At 47.7% G+C, this 18,738-nt stretch overlaps 1 long non-coding RNA gene across 1 annotated transcript; it reads left to right on the forward strand.

Annotated features, from left to right (window-relative positions):
• Positions 1-739: 739 nt before the first annotated feature.
• Positions 740-16,989, forward strand: LOC129385434 (uncharacterized). The gene is made up of 3 exons (XR_008612965.1): positions 740-855; positions 14,581-16,463; positions 16,921-16,989. It is a non-coding gene; the product is annotated as an uncharacterized lncRNA (long non-coding RNA).
• Positions 16,990-18,738: the final 1,749 nt, after the last annotated feature.

Here is an 18,738-nt window from a genome sequence, read left to right on the forward strand (position 1 = left end):
GGCTCAATTGCGTGCTCCGCGCGCGCCGTATCTTGAAAGCGGTCTGCGTTGATGGCCCAGCGTAGACGCTTCCACAGATCGTGCCGTTGTTCGTGCTGCGCTCTCGCAGCGTATTTTGCGTTAAAGCGATATATTGCTCGAAGATCATAGCACTGGCTGGTGCGCGGCAGGGTCTTGGCGCGCCGACGACTCATACCTTTGTTCGTGCTACATTCATGTGGCTCAGATTGCTGAATTGATAGACAGCACGAAGGTCATTTCACCCGCTGCTACTACCGCGCAGCTAGCGCCAGCTACTACCAGCTAGTGTAAGCACTCATTGAGTGCAATGTCCGCAGGTGTGCCTGTGCGCGCTTAAACCATGCTTCTTATTTTAGCTAGTAAGCGACTGTTCGCAAGCTTATATGACTGATGAAACTACTGTCGTTAATTTGCTTAGCTGTCTATTATTTGCTGTCGAATCGATGCTTCCACTTTCCGGTGAAACTGCGACTTTTTGTTCGTCACCAAGCTCACGATTCCATTTTATCCTTGCCAATGAATGTACGTATTGAAAGAGCATACCTGTACCAAGAAATCGTGAAAGCAACTGCGGTGCTGCGTTTGTGTCGCTGTGCACCTGTGAACCGTACGTGACAATAGACAGACAGCGTTAGCCGTTATTCCAAATCTACAGCTTTTATATTTTCCTCGTAGTAGCTGTTCGAACGCTCTCAGCCTCTATTAGCAGAGGGGACACTTTCCGAGACAACCACAATGAGAAAGCAGCTTTTTGCTTTACTTCTCTTTTCAACGTCTCTGAGCGCGTTGGAAGGTAATCTCAGGACCATCAGAAGGGGACTCGCTGGTCTCAAGGTAACAATTTATTCTTAACCTGTATTCCGAATTACAGCTTCAGCTAAACGCAGCTCTCCATGCATGGATGTGGTGCAGCTGCCATATAATTGCTCGTAGGAAGAAGTGCAATGCACCTTTTCTTTAGCCCACGTTAGTCCCAATTAAAAAAGTATCAGGCTGTGATATTTCCGAGACACAGATGTCACGTACTTTTTCCCACTATGTGTGGCGGTGCTCTGACGAGGAATGGATTACCGAAGTCGATGAGAGGATATAAAATCGTCAGGCTACGTTAACGGCATCGCTAAGAGAAGGAACACTGGCATGTGTATTAAAACAATATACCTTTTACGGCACATGGCTATGGAATCATATTTTAACGTTTTTGATTTGTTATAACTTCTGAATGGTAATAACATACTTCTGAGCTAAACGTATTTTATATGTATCTGACATTCATTTCACGGACATAGATATAAGGCATACTAGAAATCAGCCCTGTAACGTTGTTAGCCGTTACCGGCCTTGTATCACTTGCTTACTGGTGCGAGTGTGTCCACGAACAACTGGAACTTTTGAAATATGGCATTTCAAAGTAAACTGTCAGAGTCAGTAACACACTGCGTTGAATCTGATACTCCGGACACACATCGTTGCTTTACAAAGTCTGAAACGCAAAAAATAACTTATGTTCATCATCTGCCACACAAAGTCGCATTTTATTCGTCTCTAGAAAAGGGATAAGTATTTGCGTATTCTGAGATGTAGATACTGAAGATAAAAAAAACAGTGCTTGTCTTTTGCTTACCAATCTCATGTGCAACGGCAATATTTCTGCAAAGAAACTCACAGGTCATAATACACTGCAAATTCAGGCACTACGACAAACCGTAGTTGGAATGAAAGCGTGCTCAGCCACCAATTTTTTCTATGTTCGAAGTTTAGGTGCTCTTCAGAAACTTCTAGTGGGCGCAATCTTACGCAAATGCGCAGATAATCAGTACAAGTGATAGTTTGCCGATGGGGCTCCGCAAGTTGTCTCTAACCATTGTAACATTCTTTTCCGCACGTATATCTCAGTGCTGTTTGTGCTGGAGTGCTACATGTGTTACACCAATCAGAAATATTAAGGTCACACTGTAGTAGCGATGTGTCATTATCAGAGAAAATCTTGCGATATACAACGCAGTCCTCTGCAATAAGCCTAATAGAGGTATACAAGTCGAGGTGGCCAGCGACCAAATGCTCTTTATTGCTGAACGTACAGTGCTTTTATAGCCGCAAGGGGTGTGGCAACCAAGGCGCATATCTAATCTAGGCGAGCATGATGAATCGCCGCACCAGGCATGGCACGTGCGTCATTCCCGATACATCTTCCCTCCTGTGGAGAATAGATGTCAAGTACTTGGTTGAAATTGCGGTCGTACCGCAGGCGCTGCGGTGGTCTCCTATCTCTGGTAGATCGGCGCAATGTAAGAGCCTGCGGAGCCGTTGAGCTCACAGTCGGTCCAGTCGTAGTCACGGGCGGCGGCGCCTGCGGAATGTTCTCGGAGCTCACAGGCGAGTCTCCAGTTGCAGCAGGTGCCATGGGTTGCAGTGCTTCACACGCTCGTTCGCTCTCCCGGTCGTCACATTCGAGGGCTTCTTGCTGGAACAGCTCACCAGTTGGAAGCAGATGCTGTCGGCTGCGACGTAGCACTCTGTTGTCCTCGGTAACTACTCGATTAGACCTCGGTGCAACTGCTTCGGTAACTTGAGCTCGGCGATTTCATGTCTTTTCCTGTACTCTCACGACATTGCCGGTATGGAGAGGTGGTAACGTTCTCCCCCGAGTGTCTGCCTGGGCTCGCTTGAATACTGGTATGCTTGGCTGCTGCCTGAAGTCTGGGAGTAGAGTGCGAAGCCTCCTGCCCTGCAAGAGTTCACCAGGGGAGCGGCCATCTTCGAGCGGAGTGGATCTGTAGTTGAGCAACCCGAGCCAGAAGCCTTGTTTTGTTTCTTCCGTTTTCTTTAGGATTCTTTTCACAATCTGAACCCCCTTCTCAGCGAGTCCATTCGATCGCGGGAACTCGGGGCTTGACGTGACGTGGCTGAAGTCGTACCTGGATGCAAAGAGAGCAAATTCATAAGACGAAAACTGCGGCCCATTGTCCGTGTGGACTTCCATTGGAATGCCGTATATTGAAAAGATGGCGCTCAACTTCTCAATTACGGCACTGGATGTTGTACGAGTCAGCTTCTCCACTTCCGGGAAGTTCGAATGGGCATCAAAAACCGACAGGTATGAGCTGCCTCCGTACTGAAAAATGTCAACGCCCACGCGGTACCATGCATGGGCCGGTGTAGGTCTGATAATAAAAGGCTCACTTTGCTGTTTGTACGTATATTTGCGGCAAACTGCACAACTCTGCAACAGGTTTTTGATATCAGAGTTCAGCCCCGGCCAGAACACTAGGCCCCTGGCTCTTGCTTGGCACTTGTTCAAGCCATTGTGTCCCTCATGAATACGTTCGAGAACTTCCTTTCGCATTGACTTCGGAACTACAACTTTGCTGCCTTTAAAAACAATTCCTTTAATCAATGAGAGCTCGGACGCGAATGGCTTCATTATTCCCACAATGTCACCGTGGCCATTAATGTAGCGCATCACTGACTGCAATACCTGATCATTCGCCGTTGCTTTGGCCAGACGGGCCAGTGTTCTAGCGCTTACCAAGGTTGACATGACTGCAACCGCGTGGACCTCCACATCTTCCGTGTCGTCGGAGTAGGCCTTAGTCGCTGTCCCTGGAGCCCTGGATAGCATGTCTGCGAGAAAGAATTTCTTTCCTGGTACATACTGCAGTTCAATATCATAAGCCATTAGCCTCAAGAAAAAACGTTGAAGCCTGGGTGGCATATCACTGATTCCTTTCGCTGCAACACCAAGCAGTGGACGGTGGTCAGTCTCGATAACAGTTTTACGTCCGTATACGAAGTGATGAAATTTTTCACAGCCGAACGTTATCCCCAATGCTTCCTTTTCAATCTGCGAGTACCTCTGCTCCGAGTTGGCCATTACACGCGAGGCATAAGCGACTGGCCGCCAGTTTTCACCGTGGCGCTGTAAAAGTGCAGCCCCCAAACCATGCTTTGATGCATCTGCCACGATTTTAGTTTCTCTGGCTGGGTTGAAAATAGCTAGGAGAGGCGCACTGCTAAGCATGTCGCAGATCATCCTCCACTCAATAGCGTAGTTTTCCGTCCACTCGAAGACAGAGTCCTTTTTGATGAGGCTGCGAAGAAGCGTAGTACGTTCTGCGAGATTAGGCAAGTACTTGCTGAAATAATTTGCTACTCCTAGCATTCTGTGGACAGCGGCTTTATTCGTTGGGCATGGAGTCTCCCTCAACGACTGCGTCAACGCTGGGTTAGGCTTTATTCCATCGTGGCTAATGACGTCACCCAAGAATTTAATTTCAGTCACTCCAACCTCGCACTTTTCAGCGTTGAAAGTTAAGCCTGCTTTTTCTGCCACTTGCAGCACTTTCCGCAGGCGCGTATCGTGTTCTTCCTTAGACGAGCCCCATATTAGAATATCATCAATGTACACTCCCACACCTTGACAGCCGTCAAATATTTCGCTCAGGATTTTCTGGAAAACTTTCGGGGCTGATGAGATTCCGAACGGGAGCCTCAAAAACCGGTAACGCCCGAACGGAGTACCGAACGTGCATATAGTTGCTGTGGAGTCATCCAAAGGTACCTGATGAAAACCCGCCCTTGCATCGAGGAGCGTGAAGTACTTCGCGCCGGCGAGCTCAGCTTCTATGTCCTCGCGTCTTGGCATCTGAAAATGCTCTCGCTGTATCCACTCGTTGATACTTCTAGGGTCCATGAAAACCCGTATTTTTCCGTCTTTCTTCCGCACGATAACCAAAGGGCTCACCCAGTCTGTCGGTTTCTGGACCCTCTCAATGATGCCACTTCGCTGCATGCGCTCCAGCTCCTCCCTCAGAGGTTCCCTCAGCGCCAAGGGCACCCGCCGAGCTGGCTGGACAACTGGCGTCGCATCCTTGCGTAGGACCATTTTATACTGGCGACTCACGCTGCCTGTTCCCTGAAAAAGCTGGCGGAATAAGGTTAGAACGTCCTCACTGCCGCCCGCTGTGGTGCTTCCTTCTTTTACAGCATCCACTGCACGTGATACCAGACCAAGCGACTCGCATGCTAGTAGTCCCAGTATAGCTTGGTTGCCCTTTTTGACGACATAGAAGTTGACGTCCTTAGACCGGCCGTTCACGGTCACTGGTAGCCTTGCCATACCGAAATGTCGAACGACACCACCGCTGTGTGATCGAAGCACCGAAGAGCTCGGTTTCAAATCTGCTGCCGTCTTGCATCGTCGGTAGATAGAGTAGGGCAGCAAGCTGGCCTGAGATCCCGTGTTCACTTTGAAGTTAACCATCTGGTCAGCCACTTTCACATGTACTACCCAGTCCGCTCTCGCGTCGATGCTCGAGACTGTCACATCGAGAATGTCGAAGCTGTCTTGCTCCTCGCCTACTTCTCGGATTTGCGGGCCCTTCTTGCAGCAAGCTGCGAATTGGTTAACACCTCGGCATATGAAACACGTTTTGCCGAACGCAGGGCATCTGCCGGGTATGGCGTGCAAACGATTGCATCTGGCGCATTTCCGAGATTGCTGCTTGTCTTGCATCACTTGCTTATCGGGCTGTGCCGACGGTTCTTTTTGCACCGCATGCTCCGCTTTGCGAACATGCCCAGACCGCTTCATGACCAGCGCCACGTGCTTATCGGGCTGCGCCCATGCATTGTTTTGCAGCGATGCTGCTTCCTCCGCTTTGCAAATCAACTCAGCCTTGGCAAGTGTCGTCTTTTTCTTTGAGGAGCTTTTCACGCAGTCGTGGGCTACTGGTGCCAAACACTATTTGGTCGCGGATTAAGAAATCAGCTATTCCCGAAAAATTTCAGCTTCTTGCTTGTTTTCTGAGGTCCCGCAAGAAATGCTCGAGTGACTCCCCTTCGCCTTGCACTCTGGATCGGAATATGTACCGCTCATAGACTTCATTCTGTTGTTCTTGGCAGTACTCCTTGAATTTCTTAACAACGGTAGCATGAACACTGCCGGAGCATGCAGTGTTCCGGCAGTGTTCATGCATGAACACTGCCGAACATGCATGAACACTGCTGAACATGCATGAACACTGCCGGAGCAGCAGTGCTCAGCACTGTTGCTCCGGCAGTGCTGAGCAGCAGTGCTGTTTTGGCGGCCGTGGTTCGGGGCTCTTTTTGGCGATTCCGTTGCTTCCAGAAAAAGCTCGAATTTCTGCTGGAACTATTCCCAGTTCTTGGCGATATTCCCAGACAACAGTAGTGGTTCAGGAAGCTTCAGAAGTTGCTCCATCGTGTTTCCATCGAAGTGAGCTACCCCACTCTTGACACCATGTATCAGTCGAGGTGGCCAGCGACCAAATGCTCTTTATTGCTGAACGTACAGTGCTTTTATAGCCGCAAGGGGTGTGGCAACCAAGGCGCATATCTAATCTAGGCGAGCACGATGAATCGCCGCACCAGGCATGGCACGTGCGTCATTCCCGATACAAGAGGAATTAACACAATCAAATAAGTCGTTTATGTAAATTTGAAAAACAAGGGGCACAAGAGCAGAACATTGGGGCACCCCTGAAAGGGCAGGACAGAGAGAAGAATCATAGCCATTAGCAGCTACAAATTGCTCTCGGTTTAACGAAAACTTTTTTAACTGTGCAAGAATGTTAGAATAAAGATTTAGTTTACTGAGCTTAAGATAAAGTAGTTCATGGCAGACAAGGTAAAGAGCCTTAGAGAAATCTAATACACAATCAATATAACATCCCAATCTAGGGCTACTAATAGGTCATTATTAAATGAAATAAATTGCGTTTCAGAGGAGAATGCATGTTTGAAAGCGGGCTGATGAGATGTGAAAAAACAATTAGCTTCAAGAAAGTGAACCAGGTAAGAATAAATGACATGTTCAAAAATCTTACAAGGGACACTGGCCAGACTTAGGTCAGATTATAGGCCTATAATTTAGAGCATAATGAGTGTAACCAGATTTAAAAAAACAGCACCCATTTGACAGCCATCGAATCACAAGGCAACACACCAGAATTTAAAGTCTGAGCGAAAAGTTCAAACAAAAGAAATGGACAAGCTTGTGCTCGTGAAAACCGCGTTGTTCAGGAACCGCACTTTTCAAAAACTGCGTTTACACCATCGATGTCGCATGACGACGCAAGCTTTCAATTGCTGATAAGGCCAACGATACCATCATAATGAATTGCTACAGGAATCATTGCACGAAAGTTCGCGTCACAATATTCTTGCAGGCGCTCAACAAGCTCAGCTAAAGGTATTTTTGGAAATAGTTCGTTGAAGACGTAAGAACATTGCGAACGAAAAACGGTTACGCTACTGTCGTCAGTTATTGATAATACGCTTTCAAGTGCACCCTTAGCAACATTACAGAACTTCTTGGGGTGGTCTTTTTACAAAGCAGGTAAATTAGTGCCAAAGAAAGTGTGCTTAGCGTGCTTAATCGAGTTTTTATATTGTCGCGTGATGTATTGATATGCGGTCCAGTCACCGTAACCATTCCAGAATTCTATATTTCGAAGAAAACCTTTTTATTTTCTGATTATGAAAGCGCCATAAGGACACATTAAACCAAGGTGACCTTCGTTTGCGACGGATGACCCAGAGTGGTGCACATTTGCTTCTTAGACATTTAACTTTCTTTCTAAACATTGACAAGTTATTTTCTACTGTACGCTCATAAAAGCTGGGCATGCTGCCTTCCGAAGAGGCTGCTAATTCACTAAAGTTCACTGATAATAACTGAAAAATCAGCCTTCTTATAATCTCTGATGTATTTTGGCTCACTGGTGGGGCGCTTACCAGCTGCTTTAATTGGTCGCTCAATCCTGGTAAAAACAAAAACAAAAAACAAGTGAATGCACGAGATCGGGAGCTGCTGTTAGAATAAGATCAAGTAGGTTAGCGGTGGGCAAAGTAGTTCTTGTTGGAGTAGTGACTAATTTAGAGGAGTTGAAATCACAGCATACCATCAGGAATGCAGAACTTTCACTTGAGCATTCTTTGAGAACAAGAAAAAGACTGGACCAATCAATGATAGGGAAATTAAAGTCACCTAAAATGAAAATAGTTGCGTGAGGGCACCGAACAATAATATCATTCAAAGTATCGTGTAAATCAGGCGAAAAATTATGCCGAGCTTTAGGTGGCCGATAGCAAATGGAAAAAATTACATCATAGTGGTTTATGCGCACGCATACACGAAAAATTTCTAAAGGTGACTCAGCGCGAACATAATAACAGACAAGGTGACCGGAAACAGCTATCAGAACGCGTCCTCCTGATCTAGAGCCACGGTCAAAGCGATAAAATTCGAGTACCTTTATACACTCAAATATTTCGCTATCACGCACCTTGGACGATAACCTTGTCTCTGTAAGTACGACGACATCAGTACTACACGTGTTAATTGGATCAGAAAGGTCATCACGCTTGTTAACAACACTGCGAGTATTGAAAAAAATAAAATTAACGTCACTAGATGAACTATTTCGGCTGGGTGATAGCTATGACAAATGAGTGTTACTGAAGCAGATGTGAACGCGTAACGGCTATGGGCAACCGATGAACCATTGTGAAAACGTTCATCACATACGTTATCGGTTGACGCGACATACATATAGAACTGGTTATTCAAAAACAACCTGTTGTGGTGAATTGAATACGGTTCTCTGGTGGTTTCTGCGAATTGCGGCAACCTTTTGCGGGATGTGCGTGTAGCAAGGCAGAAATCCTCATTAATTCTAATGCTGGTTTGTTTTAATTTCTTGCATGCTGAATTAAATGGCCTCTTTGACATTAGCGCTTCAAAGCTGCGCAATAATTGGGCGGCACTTATTTGGCACGTATTTACTGAACCTATGTGAAGGAACAATTGCTTCATCAGACACGTTAAGCATACAGAGTGTATGCTTAACGTGGACGATATGAGCTCACGTACGCTTTTTTTCTGCATCAGCCCATGACTCGGAGGGTTTCTCAGGAAAACCGTCGAATATCTGGTTCTCACGTCATGATCTGTCTTCAAAGTCATCTAACCGACTAGAAATGACAGCTGTTTCAGGGAGCACGACAGGCGATACTGCAGTGGCAAGGTCATCCTCTCTAACATTTTGAATTGACTCCATCTTTTCTTCGACGGCTGTTAGTCTGTCATTTATATCGTTCAATTCTTTCTGCAGATTTCGTTGAATTTCTTTAACGTCATTAATCTGCTACATGACCTGAGCTGCGTGTATTAGGATCGGGCTTGCGGTGCCCGGGGTTTAATTCTACATCACCACCTAGTATTAAAAGTTTAAGCACATGTACGAATTCACAGGCAATGCAAGCAAGTACACTTGGGCATGGAATAAGCAGCAAAGTGACACTACTTGTGCGTTTGTAGTTCAAATGGGGATGGGGACAAACCTTCGGCAGAAGAACAAATATTTGGCACATTCGCATGCTTGGCGTCTTTCGATGCCCGCTGGCGAATCACGTCGAGAGATGAAGATTTACCGGCTGGCGGAAGCTTGATGTTGCTGGCGATGGGTTTTCAGTACAAATGCTGCAGGATACGGAACCACGGAGGCTCCTGGCTGATGTGCAAGGCAGCGCTGGTTGTCGGCATAATTGGTAGGACAGCGCATGGATGGCGAGCGATAACGCCATGCTCGAGTACGCGGATACCACATGCGTCAGAACACATAATGTTTATAGTGGTATGCTGAATTTTAACAAACCTTATTTGTAAGGTAACACTTATGTCCGCGTTTCCTTTCTCTCTCATCTTTTTCGCACAGGGTGCACAGCGCCGATTGTGACGAAGACGAAGAGACGTTCAGAAATGACTCGCATGGCTCTGTACTTTCAACAAACTGTTTATATTGTTAGGGAAGGATGAAAGAAGAGAGAGAGAGGAACGAATAGATCGCGAGACGCAGGCTACTGCGTGTTGTTACTAGTCAGCCATTTTACCTCATTGGCTCTGCTTGTATATACATTGTATATACAGTCATATACTGCCAACATCCCCGTAACATATTGGTGGGAGGTGCGGGGTATCACGGCTGGAAACGGAGCTCCGTAGTGGACGTCGCATCACCGTCCTCACCATGAATGACGGTAAGCACTCGGGATCAACGTCGTTGCCACCTCCAACGTCGCCATTGCCCGCTACGTCGCTGTCCCCTTCGGTTGTGGATGCGCAACCCAAGGACCGCGGAACATTCTGTGGGATTGATGGCACCGAGGTTGAATAGTAGGTTGCTGTGTACGAACGCGAGTGGAATCAACAGATGACACTCTATGCTTATGCTAGCTAACCTGTTGTTCTACCTAAGAGGCACGGCTAAGGTGTGGCTCGAAAACCATGAAGAGGAGCTGACCAGCTGAGACTAATGCAAAAAGAAGTTAACGGAGGTTTTTGGCAAACCATCCGGCCGTAAAATTGCCGCCAAGCAGGAGCTGGCCTCTCATGCCCGATTCCCCACAGAGTCCTATGCTTCGCATAACCAGGACATGTTGGCACTTTGTCGTAAAGCCGGTCACGACATGACAGAAGCTGAGAAGGAATTGTTGACGACGCCTTTATTCTGCTCATGTGCAAAAGCTGCTCCACAGTTGATGCTATCATCAAAGAGCGCCGACAATTCGAGCAGGGCAAAAGCCGACGCGTCCTACTCCCAGTCACCAGACTTGCCAATACTGCCGCAACGTCGACGTGTAAAGCTCAGCCCGCACAGCAGCATGCGTCACCATCAGAGGACGTGGTGCGAATCGTTCGACGTGAACTGGACACGATGGCGCCCGCAGCTTTCTGTTCGCGTAGCCCTGATGCTACCCCTTTTTTAGTTCCCCTCGTGCAAGCCATCGTTCGACAGGAACTTGAAAACTTTGGCCTACATTCTGTCTTTGCTGTCACCAACCCCAGAGACCACGAACGCCCTTCTGCTATTTTTGCTCCACCCCGACGCTCCCCACCGCGTTATCGCAACCCGACTGAGTAGAGAACCGCGGACGGCGTGCCGATATGTTTCACCTGTCGCCGCATTAGTGATGTCGCCAGATACTGTCGGGACTCGTGGCCCTCATTACCTGGCACGCCGACCAACCTGAGCCGCTTTAATGGAGATATCCGCAATGTTTTGTCCACCGCGGAGTCTAACAGCGCCGAAAACTCTGCTAGGAACACCTGGTACAGTCGCTCACCATCGCCGCGCGGACACCATTCTCGTTCACCAAAAACACATCGCCCATCTTCCCGTTCGCCACAGCCACGTGACCTTTCGTCCCCTGTGGCTTTTGGCCGCAGCCTTTCGGAAAACTAAAAAATGCAGCCCTGGGAGGGGGTCCTGCATTGCCCACTACTGCAGCAAATCCTCTGTCTGTGCCCACAAAGAGAAGTGTAATTGACGTTAAAATAGAGGGCTTAGCTTTCCAAGCACTGGTCTACACAGGAGCCCACGTATCTGTGATACGTGGGCTCCTGTGTATCCTGCGCATCTGCGAAATGTGACGTACACGTTTAAAGAAGGTCCTAACCCCAGCAGCTGCCCGAGTCCTTCTTGTGGCCGAAGGCGGCGTGCTGGTTGCACTTAGAATGTGTACTTCGCGTATATGTATATCCGGCCGCCCTACTTCTGTTTTCTTTGCTGTGATCGACAACTTCCCTGACGGCATTATCCTTGGATTGGACTTTTTATTCCATCATTCCGCTCTCATCGGCGGCGCAACCGGCATTCTTCAATTGGAATTGCCTCAAGTCGCCGATGCTCCGAGCACCTCTACACGGCACTTGTGTTCGCTTCAAGATGTGCGTCTTTCACCTTAGGCAGTCACTTATGTCGTTTCAGATACCCGACGGTGAATATGTGCTTCGCCCCATCATAGACGTGCTTTTGAACCGGAACGTTGCTCTGCTGCATACGCTGGTGACGACTAATAATAACAACATCGTTCTTCCGCTTCTGAATTTCAGGCAGTACCCCCAAGTGCTTCCAGCCGGCATGTTCTTGACCAGTGTTTCCAATACTTCTGAATTGGACATTGAGCGTCTGAATGCCGAGAGTGGTTTCTTAGCACCAATTGCAGCCCACAGCTATGGTTCCTTAACGCATGACTTGGCGAAGATGATTGCACCTGGCCTCCCCACTGCACAGGCCAGGGACATGCGTGTCCTCCTCGAATCGCACCTTGATGTCTTCGATTTCGGCGACAAGCCTTTAGGACAAAGATATGCTGTTCACCACCGTATCAACATCGGAGACAGGAATCCTATTCGTCGGAGTCCCTATCGTGTATCGCATGCTTAAGGTCGAGTCATCCAATCAGAAGCGGACAAAATGCTCCGCAAAGGGGTCATCGAACCATCAGCCAGGCCTTGGGTTTCGCCTGTCGTCCTTGTGAAAACAGTAGGATGGTACCTGGCGTTGTTGCGTCGATTATCGCCATGTAAACAAAATCACCCGAAAAGACCACTACCAGACATCAATGACACCTTGTACTGCTTGCACGAAGCTAAATACTTCTCGTCGGTTGATCTTCGGTCCAGCTACTGGCACCTTTCATTTGATGAAATGGACCCCGAGAAGACGGCCTTCATCATGCCGGATGGCTTATATCAGTTCAAAGTCATGCCCTTTGGCATATCCAACGCTTCTGAGACATTTGAACGCATGATTGACTCTCTTCTTCGAGGCTGCAAATGGACCACCTGACTCTGTTACCTTAACGACATTATTGTTTTTTCTCGCACGCTCGGCAGCCATCGTACCCAAATCACTGCCATTGTTACTGTTTTCCGAAACGTCGGTCTCCAAATGAACTCCATGAAGTGTCAATTCGGGCGCCGTCAGATTACCGTGTTGGGAAACCTCGCTGACGCATCCGGTGTCCAACCAGATCCGTAAAAAGTTCGCACAGTACGCAGTTTCCCTGTGCCACGTTCTGCTTCTGACGAGCGCGGCTTCGTCGGCCTGTGTTCTTATTTTCGACGTTTCATCAATAACTTCACTGACGTTGCTCGGCCTTTGACAGATCTTCTAAAGAACACGTATCACGTCGTTACTGATTACGCGACATGATACGCGATAAAAAAGGCGTTGCCGACTAGTTGCGCAACTGACGTCGCCAATTTTCTCCTTCACGACGACATTCTCCAGCACGCTGAACCTCGACAGTTACTTACAGGCCGCGGCTGCTCGTTCTTGTCTCGAGTTGTGGACTCCTCAGCTTTTGTGCCACTTAGCACAAGCTGTACACCGCCTACCACGGAATGTCTCAACCGAACACTCACAGAGATGCTGTCGATGTACGTTTCCAACGATCACCACGACTGGGACGCCACGCTGGCCTACATGACATTCGCGTATAACTCGTCCCGACATGACACCGCAGGATATACGTCCTTTCATCTTTTGTATGCATGGTCGCGACCCGACTTTGCCCTTTGACACCATCCTACCTTCTGTGCCCCGCGTTGCCACTGAGTACGCTCGTGATGTATTCGATAGTGCTCACATGGCGCGTCAAGTCGCCCGATCTCGCTTATTAGACTCGCAGTATCTGAAAAAAGAGCGTTACCACCGGGGTCATCGCGATGTTCAGTTCGCCTCAGGTTCTTGGGCGCTGCATTCGTCACGATGTCATTGGGTCGGCCTCTCCGAGAAGCTTCTCTCTCGCTAAACAGGGCCTTATGATGTCCTACGTCAAGTTAACGGCGTCAATTACTAGATCGTGACATTACAGTTTCATTCATTCTCAAGACCGCCGCCTGTTGACGTCGTGCACGTTTCGCGGCTGAAGCCATAGTTCGCTCGCGCTTCTTCGCCCACCATGCGCCGAGACTGCGCTTCACCAACCGGGGGTCCTGTTACGAAAGGATGAAAGAAGTGAGAGAGGAAGAACATCGGCGAAACGCTGGCTGCTGTGTGTTGTTACTAGTCAGACATTTTAAGCCCATTGACTCTGCTTGCATATACATTGTAAATACTGTCTTATACTCCGAACATCCCCGTAACAACATTGTCGGCAAAGATGATGTACTGAAAACCATAACAAAACATGAAAAAGCTGCATTTAGACTGCTTCTTCTAATACTACCACGCTATGGCGGTGGTTGCAAAAAAAATGTTATCTCTTTTTCGGACAAAGCCGCAGAATCACACGTTGCACAATTTCTACCCGCTCGTGCTGTTTCGGTAGGCTCAATTATTTCCCTGAAAGTGCTCATTTGTGCCTGTATTTCATCCCACATTTTATCGAAGGCGCGTGTACAGCCGCAATCAGGGCAGTGCACACCACGGTTCTCTTGAATTCAGCACACTGAATTTGTAAAGGTCCTGACTACACCGACCGTGTATGCAACGGCAAGCTTGGCCGATACAAACTTTGCCGCAAGGTATATGTATCTTGCACGCGAATGCATTGCCTTAAGCGTTCCGTCTATTTATTCTTGCTTTCTGGCCTCTCCTGAGAGCTTGGACAAATTTTCCTGTGTAAGTGTAGAAATGTTCTAGGTGCAGAAGAAACAGCTTGAACTAGCTCATGGTGACCTACCTACTTAAGCTCTGCGAGATTTCGAGAAAGTTGGGAATAACAGCCTTCCTCCTTTCTTTTTAGCTCCTGATCTTCGTGTTGCTCGAGGCCTGACTCACCGAGCAGCATCGGAGGAAGAGCCCCCGCGGGGTACTGCAAACGTCTGGGCATGGGAGGATCGTATGACCAGTTTTCACGACATCACGGCACACTACCAATTACAAAGACGCATATACCCATTCGCTCACGCTAGGTCAGACAGGACGCAAGCAGAACACTTCAGACAATTACAAAGAGACTCTTACAGAAACCCCAGACTCATGCACGTCAAGTATCCAGACATGTACACTACAAACAGATGCACATCGTGTGGCAAGGTTGCCACACTAAATCACATGTTATGGGAGTGTCGGGAGCTAACAAACAAGTCGGGCAGTGCCGACCCCTCTGTCTCTTCCACCGCCAGCCTCCGGTCACGCTGGATGACCGCACTGCTCAGCTCTGAACTGACAGCACAACTCTGGGCCGTCCAGCGAGCCGAGGAAGCCGCTTCGAGACAAGGTCTCGGAACCGTGTCCGCGGCGGGTGCCCGGACCCACTAAAAAGACGCCGGACTCAAATCTTGTTGATTTGAAATAAAAGTTTACGCTCTCTCTCGTGTTCTCTCCCCTGCTCCCACAAGCCAGCGGATATTTTTACTTTGTGAAAGAGCTTTCCGCCGCACTGAGGTGCTGTGGCGACTTGGAATCCGAAGACGTGGAGTATGCTTTGATTTCGGAGGAGTAAGGGAACATAAGGCTGGGCCTGACATCCAAGACGTTTTGCAAACAAGTTTATATTTACATATCTACGAGAAAATCCAGAGTACAGAAGAAGTTCATGAAGAAGTTGTAGCAGCCGATCTCTCCAGGCGTCCGTCGCTGTTCTTATCCCGAGCGTCGTCATTGTTCAGTCACCTCCCCCAATCCGGCATCAGGATACCGATGACGTCGGATCTCACCACTTCGGAGGATTGTTGCCCTTTCTCTCCGAAGAGGGCTTTCTTGGAAACACGCTCATCACTGGGCACAAGCAGGGGATGGGGGATCGCGCATTGACTCCGTCTCCAGCGTGGACATGTCAAATGGGGCGGTGGACAGGTGATGGGCCTTATCCTTGCACTGATGGCGTCTCCGCCGTGGACGTGCCAATTTGGGCGGCTGACAGGTGAAGGACCGTATTTTTGCTAATCGCCTAAACTTCTCCTGACCGAGGTACTCCAGTGGTGGCCATACAACATTCCATTTGAGAACGACGTTGACGAGGCAATCGGCCTGCTTACCATAATTTAGTTAGCCGTGACCGCAGCTTTCGAGCGGTGAGCGGCCGATCACTACGCTCCTGAGATAAGGCATAACCGGTTAGACTAAAGCGATGGTCCTGCGACCGAATCAATGTATTTCAATGCAGTTCAAACCGAATCAATCCAGTTTTTCCTTACTCTTGTGTTATAGTTTCCAGTACATAATCCGCCTGCCAGCCAAATAAACGTTTCCGTAAAAGTAAGATGCCGTGTGAGTCATTTTTATGTGCCTACCTTTGTCTTCGCCTGATTGCGCGCTTTTTCTCCCTCACGATGTCCTAGTTAAGAAGCCCAACTGGAAACGTTATTCAAGTTCTCTTTACTGCAGCTGTAGCTTTATATTTTTATGTGAAAAGAATTATCAATGTGTGTAAGCATCAATGCACAACTGAATATTGAAAGGGGGAGCGCGCAAAAGCTGAGCACGAAAAACGAGGCATTATTATAAGTAATATTTCTTCTGCGCTTCCCCCCTCAGTATTCAATACTAACGCTACGCAACTTGCTTAAGTATTGACTTTACAGAACATGTCATTTTGACGGGTCTCACTGGGACTACTCTGCGTACAAGTCTTGCTTCATCTTCTCTCCGGCAGCCAGGAAAGAAAACAGGACTTCATAATTTGTAATTGCTCTTTTAAACCTGCATACCTGCTCGCTTTTCTTAGAGAATTGCTAAACAAACCTGCGTATTACCTAAAAATGTTCTTGGTTAATAAGGAATGGCTTTTCTTAACAAAGGCAGGGGATACCACCAATACAACCTCCTATATTCTCGATATCAAAGAAAACGGAATGTGTGAATTCTAACGTCGCGAAAATTTCGAGCGTGAGGAAGATGCTTGGCGATTATTTCTGGACAGCGCGCAAACACGCACAGCTTCGGCGGTCTGCATAAAATGTTACATAAGCAAGTTTCACGATACTTTTATTCGGAGCTCATTGAAACACCGTATATACATCCACGCGTATATAGGGCGAGAGACGTACTTTCAAGGATTCGCTTTAGGAAAAGTCCTGTAGTTACTCCAGCGTCCGTTACATGAAGGTTAACGAAATATTTCTGTTACTTTTATTTTCAGTATGCTACGCACATTGGAACACGTCATCGCAATCAAACAAAACGACGTAATGAAGAAAGCATCGCAAAAGTAAGCAACCAACGGATCTTCGACAAAATAAGGTCGAATTTTGGACCGCCTTTGAATCACCATCTCTCCTTCTTTCTTCAAACGCATAACCTAAAATTTGAAAATAGAAAATAGGTTTGTAAAGGGACCTCGACTACGTATCGTACGCTGTAGAAGAAAAATATATTTTTAAGTATCCGCATCTCATAGTAGCGCTACAATTTCCGCATGGCAATTACTGCGAACCGTAGTTGCGAGACCCCAATTACCTTATTCCTTGCCAGTATAACATTAGGTTTTGTCAGCAATACCCGCAATAATTCTCCTGGAAACGTTGAAATAATTCAAGTAGCTCTTACCTCCTCCGTAGTTACGATAAAGCGCTGCTGGGCCCCACAATGAACAAAGTTTTTAAGTTCATAGTTTACCTATGTGCGCCACCATTACAGACGTGCTTACGGCCCTTCTACTTGATCCGTCCACCGAAGTAGCGCGGAAGAAAATAATTCACCGACGATTGCGACGCTCCGTAATGCGAGATTAGAGAGCAGCCCTACACGTGTTTTCGTTTCGCGATATCTTGGCTGACGCCTACAGGCGGTCTCGTGCGCCACGTTGTAAATGACCTAAGTTCTGGGCAAATGCCTCGCTAATCGAAACATCACGAGAGGCAACCTGCAGGTGACGCGTGGGCGCGATTCAATGAAGGCGCCTCAGACAGACCTTCGCCCAGGCAGCGCTTTGTTTTGACACGCTCGCCACATGCCTTATCGATGACGTCATCGGTGAACAGATGACGCGCGCTGCTGTGGCGCTATCTAGGGGCGACCATCGCCGAAGAAAGCTCCATACACACTTGCACTACAACGCGCGCGGCGCGCCGCTGGCGTTAAGGAACTGACAACTTGCCAGAATGTGTTGTGAGACGCTGATGGAAAAAAAAAGACTATTATATATATATTGATAAGAATCGAGCACGCTCTTCGCGATTTAAGTAGGAATTATAATTTAAACTAGGCATGGGAAGTCTCAAAAACCAGTGTGCGGCGACGCCTGGCGGTGCTTCAGTTGTAGTCGTACTTCAGATGCCGTCTATAAGATTACTGGACGTAAGTCGGCTGTTAAGTACACCATAGTTACGGCTTAAAATTGGAGTTGCTATATGATAAAACAATAGCGCATTCTTCTATACTTCGGAAATGAAAAGGTGCGCGTCAACACGCTGAACTGCTTATTACGTGTAAAAGCGTCGTTTCATTTTCGATCCAATTGCGTTTGTTTTGGCTGGTTAAATACCAAAGCAGTTGAACAGGAAACCACGAAAACACGTAGTTATAATCGCAGAAATACCTTAACACATGGGAAAAGATGAAACGCAGAGACATCGACTTCACAAACGAAATATTACTTTATTACGTCTGCCTCCTACTAATGCTGGCGTATTACGGCTAGGCCGCTCACATGCCACCGTTTTGAGCATGCCTGCACTGAACGGCTACATCCTCAGTGCAGACGTAAGAATTCTGATAAAAAGATGTTCCACTGTGTTTTCCATGGTACCACTTCACGATTAGATACTCTGCCAGTAAGCTTTTCGTCACAATAAAAAAATAAGTGCCATGAAAATAGGTTGTCCGTTCCTTTAAAACGCCGCTGCGGCAGAGTTGCCACACCAACCCATGGCGATCAGCTGTGCCAGTAACGTGACAGCATGAAAACCTCGCCTCCTCCCTGGAGGTAGGAGCTCTCGCGTGCTTTTTCCTTCGTCTG

This window comes from Dermacentor andersoni, chromosome 7, assembly GCF_023375885.2.
Source record: "Dermacentor andersoni chromosome 7, qqDerAnde1_hic_scaffold, whole genome shotgun sequence".
Classification (NCBI taxonomy): Eukaryota; Metazoa; Arthropoda; class Arachnida; order Ixodida; family Ixodidae; genus Dermacentor; species Dermacentor andersoni.